Source organism: Carassius gibelio, chromosome A14 (genome assembly GCF_023724105.1).
Source record: "Carassius gibelio isolate Cgi1373 ecotype wild population from Czech Republic chromosome A14, carGib1.2-hapl.c, whole genome shotgun sequence".
NCBI classification, from domain to species: Eukaryota; Metazoa; Chordata; class Actinopteri; order Cypriniformes; family Cyprinidae; genus Carassius; species Carassius gibelio.
Window position 1 is genome coordinate 11505691 of NC_068384.1, and position 6792 is coordinate 11512482.

General features: G+C 33.3%; 1 long non-coding RNA gene across 1 annotated transcript; it reads right to left on the reverse strand.

Annotated features, from left to right (window-relative positions):
* Positions 1 to 2888: 2888 nt before the first annotated feature.
* LOC128027498 (uncharacterized) lies at positions 2889 to 5553 on the reverse strand. The gene is made up of 3 exons (XR_008186731.1): positions 5489 to 5553; positions 3618 to 3736; positions 2889 to 3428 (listed from the first exon to the last, which is right to left on the reverse strand). It is a non-coding gene; the product is annotated as an uncharacterized LOC128027498 (long non-coding RNA).
* Between the last annotated feature and the right edge of the window lie 1239 nt (positions 5554 to 6792).

The window sequence follows — 6792 nt, forward strand, 5'->3', positions numbered from 1 at the left end:
GGTCGACGAGGTCGAGCATTCACATGTGTCTGGAAGAATGGCAGGGAGTATATTGGTCCAAAAACGTCCCTGAGTTTCTCCTTTACTGAATCATAGTCCTTCTGGATAGAAGAAGGAAGGCTGTCCCAATACAGAAATGCAGCATCTGCTAGGCGAGTAGGGAGGACAGAAGCCATCACCGTATACAGATCTGTATCAGTTGAACTCATAGCCTGCACTGCCACTTCAAAACGTCGAGACCAACTTGTGAATGATTCAGTCCCATCTCCTTTAAAAGCAGGTGGAAGATCAATTTTTAGGGCACTGGAGACAGCACATGTGGCTAGAGAAACAGCACCTGTTGATGTAACGTTAGCATCGCGCCGTCGTCGCGTGGGGGAAGACTGCAGCCCAGTTTCACTTTCATCAGCCGACATGGTGACAAAATATCCAGTCCCAAAACTCACAAAAAGCACGTAAAGTGGAAAAATAAATAAGTAAACAAATACCGCAATAGTCCCTTAATATCTCCACAGTAGTTGTTAGTAAATCCACTGTTCACAAAGAGTGTAAAATCCAGATAGCGCACAAAAAAAAAAAAAAAAAAATGACCGCATCCACAGTTCGTAGGAATAAAACCACCAAAATAACACCACACTGCCACCAAATGTAACGTGAGGGTTCGTTATGTGGTGGTAGATCACTCTTTATAATAATGAACAGCAGAATGGAGACAGAAGACTTCAGTCAAGCGGCACTTTTACTCAACACCGTCACAACAACAACACTTCCTTCCACACGGCCTTTCACGTGACATCACTAACCAATCAGAAGCAAGGACTTAAACTGAGATAAACGTGAGTGAATCAGATTGGCAGATTCAGCAGAATATCCTTACTGCATTAAATATGTAAACACATAAAGGTGGAAATAATTAACTGACTAAACATTGTAAATATACTTCTAGTATATTAACTCAAATATAAATCATATTAAATTCTAAACATTACAACTTTCCAACATGAAATATGACCTCCACTTCTAAACCTTACATAATCATTATTATAATAATACAATATCCAATTTAAAACAATCATTAATCTCTCACTATATTGTAGTAATAATAATACAAATAATAATATCTTGTGTTGACCCAGGGACGTCATATTCTTGTGATGATCCAGGGACGTCATATTCTTGTGATGACCCAGGGACGTCATATTCTTGTGATGACCCAGGGACGTCATATTGTTGTGATGACCCAGGGACGTCATATTCTTGTGATGACCCAGGGACGTCATATTCTTGTGTTGACCCAGGGACGTCATATTCTTGTGATGACCCAGGGACGTCATATTCTTGTGATGACCCAGGGACGTCATATTCTTGTGTTGACCCAGGGACGTCATATTCTTGTGATGACCCAGGGACGTCATATTCTTGTGTTGACCCAGGGACGTCATATTCTTGTATTCATATTCTTGTAATAATAATAACAATATCTTATATAAGGCCAAGAGTAATCTATCACTATGCTGCAATAATAATAATAATAATAATAATAATAATGAAATATCTTGTGATGACCCAGGGACGTCATTCTTTATAGCTCATCTAATATGAGACAAACAGTAATTAATCACTTCATTTTATTATTGTTATTATTAATAATAATACAATATCTAATATAAGACCAAGATTAATCTATCAATATACTGCAATAATAATAATAATAATAATGAAATATCTTGTGTTGACCCAGGGACGTCATTCTTTATAGCTCATCTAATATAAGACAAACAGTAATTAATCACTTCATTTTAATAATAATACAATATCTAATATAAGACCAAGATTAATCTATCACTATACTGCATAATAATAATAATAATAATAATGATGAAATATCTTGTGTTGACCCAGGGACTTCATTCTTTATAGCTCATCTAATATAAGACAAACAGTAATTAATCACGTCATTTTATTATTATTATTAAAAATAATAATAATACAATATCTAATATAAGACCAAGATTAATCTATCACTATACTGCATAATAATAATAATAATAATAATGAAATATCTTGTGTTGACCCAGGGACTTCATTCTTTATAGCTCATCTAATATAAGACAAACAGTAATTAATCACGTCATTTTATTATTATTATTAATAATAATACAATAATATAAGACCAAGAGTAATCTATCACTATACTGCAATAATAATAATAATAATATTGAAATATCTTGTGTTGACACAGGGACTTCATTCTTTATAGCTCATCTAATATAAGACAAACAGTAATTAATCACGTCATTTTATTATTATTAATAATAATAATACAATAATATAAGACCAAGAGTAATCTATCACTATACTGCAATAATAATAATGAAATATCTTGTGTTGACCCAGGGACGTCATTCTTTATAGCTCATCTAATATAAGACAAACAGTAATTAATCACTTTATTGTATTATTATTAATAATAATACAATACCTAATATATGACCAAGAGTAATATATCACTATACTGCAATAATAATAATAATAATAATAATAATAATAATAATAATAATAATAATAATAATAATAATAATAATGAAATATCTTGTGTTGACCCAGGGACTTCATTATTTGTAGCTCTATCTATAGATTTTTTTGTATTTTTTTTTTTTTTACTTGATTCTTGCTTACAAATCTGTCCATTTGTGTTTGCAGGAATACACTCTGTACTCACCAGTGCTTGCTGAGGGAAAAAAACTGGGAGAGGATTCACCTTTTAGTCTGCTGACCCATAGATTTGGACCACAAGTTGTAGATGTTGTCATCTCATTTTTAATCAGTCAGTTTAAGTAGAGGTACACTGATCCAGTGAACACAATAACAAATGAATTGTAATTGTTTCAAACATTGTCATCTCAATTAAGTAATGTTACAGTTCATTGATTTAAATATACAATATATCACTGTTAGAGAACGCATTCAGACAGCAGAGTAATGCTAAATGTTCATGGTTTACTTAGCTTAATTTACAATTAAAGATTACATAATTTTTCATTGTTTTAAAACAATACATAGTAAAATAAACAAAACCAAAAAAAACAAGTCTCTTGCACTTAATTTCTCATATGCACACTTACATGTACCTCTTTTCTGTCAAAGCACAGAATGGAGTAAAGCTTATTTTGCTTAATTACACTAGCACGTCCGTTTATTTGATAATTCAAATCAGGAAACTTCTGAGAATCGTGTTCACTTGATCAGTAAGTACAAGTACAAGGTGTTTACAGCGATGTCCTCTGACTCCTATTGGGCAGCTACAGAAACAGTCTTCAAAGAAGCATTTTTCATTCTTCAAACTGTCTGCCTGTAAATCATGAATGACCTGGAAGTATCCATCTGTCTTCTTGATGAGAATGCTGATAAGATCCAGTCTAAGGTTCCTAATGCCAAACAAAAACTGATATTTAGGCGATGGAAAAATCTGATTAGACAAGCAAAGAAAAACAATACATGTTTTAATATGATTGTGTTTGATTTATTATATAACTATATTCCAAATGCTTGTGATTCTATTACATTATTTGCATGAACTCATAATGAAGTTGCATACGTTTAATTGCAAATATCACCTTTCAACAAGATTGTTTGTATCGGAGTTGGCATGGTTGTAGCACTGTCCGACCACGCGTGTCCTATTACCAGCCAGTGATCCTTGAAATATAAGCAAAGAACTGAGAAATCTTCAAACCTGTTGAGGAATTATTTGAAAGTTGATATAAAATCTTAAAGCTATAATGAAAAAAGAAAAATAGATTTAATGTTAAATTTAACCAATTTAATATTTACTTTAAAAAAGTTATATAAATAGTAACAGTACAGGTAACACTTTAGTATAGGGAACACATATTCAGTATTAATAATGACTTTTTACTCAATAAACTTCCTAAGTAGTTTACTGCTTATTAACAATTAGTAAGTTCCTTGTTCAGTTTAGGTATTAGATAGGATTAGGAATGTAGAATAAGGTCAAGCAGAATAATGCATTAATATATGCTTTATTTCATTATTATTATTATCATTATTGTTATTAGTATTAAAATGAAGAGATTAATTACTGTTTGTCTTATATTAGATGAGCTATAAAGAATGACGTCCCTGGGTCAACACAAGATATTTCATCATCATTATTATTATTATTATTATTGCAGTATAGTGATAGATTACTCTTGGTCTTATATTAGATATTGTATTATTATTGTTATTATTATTAATAATAATAATATAAAGTGATTAATTAATTTGTCATATTAGATGAGCTATAAAGAATGACGTCCCTGGGTCAACACAAGATATTTCATTATTATTATTATTATTGCAGTATATTGATAGATTACTCTTGGTCTTATATTAGATATTGTTTTATTATTATTATTAATAATAATAATAAAATAAAGTGATTAATTACTGTTTGTCTTATATTAGATGAGCTATAAAGAATGAAGTCCCTAGGTCAACACAATATATTTCATTATTATTATTATTATTATTATTATTGCAGTATATTGATAGATTACTCTTGGTCTTATATTAGATATTGTATTATTATTATTAATAATAATAATAAAATAAAGTGATTAATTACTGTTTGTCTTATATTAGATGAGCTATTAAGAATGAAGTCCCTGGGCCAACACAAGATATTTCATTATTATTATTATTATTATTATTATTATTGCAGCATAGTGATAGATTACTCTTGGCCTTATATAAGATATTGTTATTATTATTACAAGAATATGAATACAAGAATATGACGTCCCTGGGTCATCACAAGAATATGACGTCCCTGGGTCAACACAAGAATATGACGTCCCTGGGTCAACACAAGAATATGACGTCCCTGGGTCAACACAAGAATATGACGTCCCTGGGTCAACACAAGAATATGACGTCCCTGGGTCAACACGATATTATTATTTGTATTATTATTACTACAATATAGTGAGAGATTAATGATTGTTTTAAATTGGATATTGTATTATTATAATAATGATTATTATCTAAATACAGTCATTGATAAATGTGTGTCATACTGTATATTGGACGGGTTAATGATGTCGCCGGGTCAACACAATATATTTCCTTGTTGTTTATGGACGACAAACCCCCCATCCATCCGCAAAAGTGTTTAGCCTTTCTTTCACAGAAGGATTAGTATCAGCATCTGCTAAACGAATACATGACAAAAGTGATGTAAATAATCGTACAAAAAGATCCGACGACGCGATCACGGGGGAAACGCCACACCGGACCGGGGCAAAACGATCGTGGGCACCTTCCTGTCCGATAGGATCGGGGTTTGGCGATTTGGACCTTAATATATGCGCAGTTCAGCGAATGTTCGCGTCAGTTATGAATAATATATTAATAAAAATAATATATTATGCTGAGCAGGGATGGACACATTTGAAATGGCACATTTTAAATAATATGCACTTACCTTTGTAAAATGAAGGCGACGTCAAAGCACACAATTCAAATAGTGGCGCGCAAGCTGAGGCTGGGTACATGTCACGTGACGTGAGTAATCTGATTGGTTGCTCAAATTTACGTTAAGCACCTCCCTTGTTGACCCAGGGACGCGTCGAACTCGGCAGAATCAGGACGTGCAGCATTGATGTAGAACACACTGATAAATGATAGTTTATATATACCTAGTAGCAGTTCAAATATAACTTCAACGCTTTTATGTTTTTAAAGAAAATGTTAGATCCAGATCCAGATATAGATCCAGAGCCTCGGTCATAACATTATGACAGGCACCTTCCAAGTAGTGCCCTGCACGATTGTGTCCTGATGGGTGTTTTCCTCATCCATCAGGACAACACCTGATGGCTGAGCGGGTGTTGGTGGGTAGAGACTCATGTGTCCAGGTTGCTGGAGAATAAATGTGTACTCATACTAGGCAGTCTTACTCCCTTAACCGTGCCTGAATGTGCTTGACCCCCCAATGCCCCGTTTGTTGGACTAGTGTGTTCGCTCCGTGCTGCAATCGGGTGCAGTTCGTGTAGACGTCCCTGGCTTGGTTGAAAGAGGTGGGCCAGAACGCGGTTCATTTGGGCTTGGGCACTATATGCATGTAGTGTGAGCGCTAACTGAACTTCTGATATGTGCAGCACGACTACGTATATATATTGTGAGAGGGCCATGTGTTCCAAAGTTAACAAAACGATGCACTCCACTCTGTTGAGCAAGAGTTCTTCTCTGCTGTCTTCACGTGCTATTGGAAACTTCATGTTTCTCACTTATGAAGTCATGATTAACAGCTCGTTCAAAGCCAGTGAGCAACAGGCTTTCATAATAATAATAATAATAATAATAATAATAATAATAATAATAATAATAATAATAATAATAATAAACTGCATTAATGCATGATATAATAATTATTAATAATATTTAATTAATGCATTAACGCATTAAATGTAATTATAAACGATATTGACCTTTTGTTATTCATTTAAAATGTTCATATAATGTTTATAATATGCAGTCAGGTTTATGCTTTTAGGGCATACACTGCTGAATCATTCATCTATAGTGACAATGATTTGTAGATCATTTTTGGAAGTTCTTTATCAAAAAACTTGCCAAAGCAATCGGTGTTTAACAAAGACGCTCACATAAACCGCAACAGGAAGCAAAGTGCACTGGGGTTAGCCTATTGGGTACCCACAATGCACTGATGACATGGCAGTCTATCAAAGGTGCCGCTCTAAAGAGCCAGAGCCCCCACAGCTGAAA